This window comes from Mauremys reevesii, linkage group 3 (assembly GCF_016161935.1).
Source record: "Mauremys reevesii isolate NIE-2019 linkage group 3, ASM1616193v1, whole genome shotgun sequence".
NCBI classification, from domain to species: Eukaryota; Metazoa; Chordata; order Testudines; family Geoemydidae; genus Mauremys; species Mauremys reevesii.
The window spans coordinates 32283096-32287298 of record NC_052625.1 but is presented as its reverse complement, the minus strand read 5'-3'; the positions used below and the strand labels follow the sequence as shown (position 1 = coordinate 32287298).

Here is a 4203-nt window from a genome sequence, read left to right as displayed (position 1 = left end):
GGATGCAGAAGGGAAAAAAAGTAATAAACTAAAAAATAGTTGCATTTAATCAGAGCAGGAGATATAGGTTTACACCACAAAAATATAAGTGAAAGTCATTTGAAATGATAATTTAAACTATAGTTGGGGATACTGACAATTCTATTTTAGACTGACTGTGTGTTTGTCCAAATTGTTGTTTTAATTTGATGGATAAAATCCCTTGTATTGCAGATATCTATTCTTGTGGTTATTTTGGGGGAATAATCCTTTTCTAATGTTTAAGAGAACTATTTGATGTGGGAAAAACCTTCATAATGAAAAGAACTTCTCATGGAATTTAGGGTCTGTTTCCATTAGGATGAGGTGGGGAGGAAGAGGAGAAAAGGCTGGAGTCTGAGATAGTACAAACTCCTTTTTATGAAGGATTTTTTGATCGCTGGGTGGAGGCCAGGATAGAGAAGGGTCCCAATAAATTGTACGGCAGATGGTCTGATCCTGGGAAGTGGTGCTGAGTGCCATTATCTCCCATTGGCTTTAGCAGGAGTTCAGGATAGCTAGGATCTTCTAAGAAGAGCTCAATACCTGCTGGGATAGGGCCCTTAATTAGGATCCATCCTTAACTATATTTATGACTTGTGCTCTACCTGCCCAACAGGGAAAATTTTATTAGGATCCTTGGTTAGAGCTGATAATGTAGATTGTTGGCCAGTATGTTCTGTATCATAGCAGAGGAAGAATTATCCAACAAGTGAAGGACAGGGAAGTCCTTGGTAGAAAGAACAGAGCCTTGCTCTAAAATTTCTCTTTCTAGGTTCTGCTGTCCATAGGTCTATTTGCATGTCTGCTGGTATGCCCATCAATTTAGATGACTGGAGCTGTGGAGCAGAAGAGAGAGAGAGAGAGAGAGAGTTAAGGTGCCAGTTAAATTGAAGGTGAAGTTAAAAACAAACATTTATGTATAAACACATAGAAAAAAGTAACTACCAACCTATGTGATCCTATCTACCAAGTGAAAGAGAAACTCAAAATGATGAATAGCAAATTCTAAGTGATCTTGAGATTTTCAGTGTTTCTTTTAGGGAGCCCTTGACAAAGAATTATTTAGCTTTTTTATAGCTTTTTCTGTAAGCTTGGTGCACATCAAAGCTCCAGATCACTTTTTCCACATCTAATCCTTTGGGTTAGTTAGATTTTCCCTTCTCCTCCCAGGTCAAATCTTTACCAGAACTTTTCTTGTTTTCTTATCTTTATTAATATGAAGAATTTCCTGGTGCTGTTTGTACCTTGGCTGACTGTCCCTCTTGTGCAAGAAGGGCGGCCAGCACATTCCTCGGCCCGCACTGCTTCCCGCCGCCCCCATTGGCCTGGAGCAGCTAACCGCGGCCAGTGGGATCCGCGATTGACCAAACTTGTGGACCGGCCTGGCCCGCCAGGGGCTTTCCCTGAACAAGCGGCAGACCAGCTTTGAGAACCACTGCTCTACTGCCATGGCTTTTATTTATTGCCGTTAGTGATTTTTAGTAGTTCTGGATACTCTCTCTTTTTCTCTCCTCTTGACAAAATGGAGCACCTTTAGTGAGCTCATCTGCTGTGGAACTCATTTTAACATCTAAATTTTCTATATGGCTCCAAGGTGTCAGTACATTAGTGTGGACCACATACTCAGTTACTTTGAAAGTAATGGAGTGTAACCATCCAAATAGTTATCCTAAAACTGTTGTCACTAGACAGTATAGCAAAACTGAAATGTAACATAGCAATTTATGGCAATGCAGGGCATAACACACAGGGGGGAGGGATAGCTCAGTGGTTTGAGCATTGGCCTGCTAAACCCAGGGTTATGAGCTCAATCCTTGAGGGGACCACTTAGGGATCTGGGGCAAAAAATTCATCTGGGGATTGGTCCTGCTTTGAGCAGGAGGTTGGACTAGATGATTTCCCAGTGCAGGAACAGGTACACTAACTGTAATTACAATAAGACTTTTGTTACAAAAGTCTTGGGCTACCAAAACCTTCATAAAACTGGGATGCTGAGGAGGAGAACACGGGATGGGAGATAACCTCCACAGATAGCAGTATTCCAGACAGTATTGTGAAGTAGTTTTCTAAGTGAAAGTACAACTGTAGTACAATGTTGAATACCAAGGGTATTGCATGCAAATAGTCTCTCTAGTCATAAATAGAAACACTTCATAGAGTGGTGTTTCACAGAATATTAAGGTTGGATGAGACCTCAGGAAGTCATTTAGTCCAACCCCATGCTCAAAGCAGAACCAACCCCAACTAAATCATCCCAGCCAGGGCTTTGTCAAGCCTGACCTTAAAAACCTCTAAGGAAGGAGATTCCACCACCTCTCTAGGTAACCCATTCCAGTGTTTCACCACCCTCCTAGTGAAAAAAGTTTTTCCTAATATCCAACCTAAACCTCCTCCACTGCAACTTGAGACCATTGCTTCTTGTTCTATTATCTGCCATCACTGAAAACAGCCTCGCTCCATCCTCTTTGGAACCCCCCTTCAGGTAGCTGCTATCAAATCCCCCCTCACTTTTCTCTTCTGCAGACTAAATAAGCCTAGTTCCCTCAGCCTCTCCTCATAAATCATGTGCCCCACCCCTATAATCATTTAAATCTCTCCTTAGAGGTTTTTAAGGCCCAGCTTGACGAAGCCCTGGCTAGGATGATTTAGTTGGTGTTGGTCCTGCTTTGAGCAGAGGATTGGACTAGATGACCTCCTGAGGTCTCTTCCAACCCTAATATTCTATGATTTCCAGTCCTCACACTTCTCTTGTTTACCAGGCATGATCTTAACAAGTCCTTCAATTATATCAGTAGGCCATTTTGTTTCCAATATACGCCTTCCCATCAATAGATACTGTTCTAGCTTATTGAGACATTTTATGAACTTTCACTCACTTTTTACACTTAAATTCAGAATTAGGATAGATTTGTAGGCCCAGTTATTACAACACTACTCAGGCAAGCTTCCCATTGAAGTGAAGAGAGAAAGAAATGCAGGTCATATACAAATGCATATGATTCTTGAACAGACAAAATATGATAGTTTCACAACAAACCCATTTAATCCCTAAGGAGATGTGCTCAGGTTTATTTTCCAGTTTACAAACCCAAGAACTGCCTGCAGGGGTATGGTATTGTATCAAAAATAGGCCTTACCACAGAACATCATGTACTTTTCTACATTGTCCAACAGAATGACCAGAAAATAGCTGATGAATATTCAGCAAGATGATAAATGAGGAGGGAAAGAATGAAATATCCTAAAATTGTATAGGTAATATGTTACCATGTATAGCAGAGTGCAACATGGCCCCCTTAGCTCCTACCTCTGCTAGGCTCACAAAATCACTTTGAGACCCTTGGGTTAATAACCACAAGTGCAGTTTATTCACAGTTGTACCTACCACCATTTTGCCATGTACAGTTATTCCTTCACTATCTGCCAATAGAAGGAAAGCATTATCTTGCTGCTTCCTGTCCCTGCCCCAATCCCCTCTGAGGCTTTTATAAAGCCCCAGGCTAATTAAGCAACAGCTGTCTCTGCTTCCCCAATTCAGGTCAGGTTATTTCCAGCCAGCTCTAATTTATCCCCCTAAATGGGAGCTGGCATGACAGAGGGCTGAATCAACACCCCTTTGCCCAGCACCCTGCCACACCTTGAAAGATATTTATACCCAAATTTGTACTGGCTCACTTTCTGGCTTCAGTAAGGAGATAAGATGATATGGAAGCACTGATATCAGTGCCCCAAATTTACATTTATTGTAGATGAAGAATCAAATTGGTTGAAATGATGATTTAAATGCATTTCAGAAGGGATGTAAAACACTGTGCTTCAGGGTTTAAGCCCATATTTAACTATTAGAGAGCAGGATGAGACCCAATGTGGGGGGCAGATTATCCCACATCTGCCTCCTGAGGGGCTGTTACACCTTCCTCAGAAGCATATGGTACTGGCCAGTGTCAGAGTCAAGACACTGGGCAGGATAGTCCATTGGTCTGTGCCTGATTTTTGAAAGTGTAAAAACACCTGCACATATGCTTCACTTTACCTTTATCACCTTGACACTCACACATTGTTAGAATTTATACATACAAAACCTGTTGGGGTAGAATTTTTTGCAAGTACAAATTCTAATGTGTGAAGAGTTGGAGCTTTTACTCACAGATGTACTAGTGTTTTTATAGCATCCATATTAGT

At 41.3% G+C, this 4203-nt stretch overlaps 1 long non-coding RNA gene across 1 annotated transcript; it reads right to left on the bottom strand.

Annotated features, from left to right (window-relative positions):
* Window positions 1-381: 381 nt before the first annotated feature.
* Window positions 382-3479, bottom strand: LOC120402408. Its single transcript, XR_005597221.1, has 2 exons — window positions 3407-3479; window positions 382-857 (listed from the first exon to the last, which is right to left on the bottom strand). It is a non-coding gene; the product is annotated as an uncharacterized LOC120402408 (long non-coding RNA).
* Between the last annotated feature and the right edge of the window lie 724 nt (window positions 3480-4203).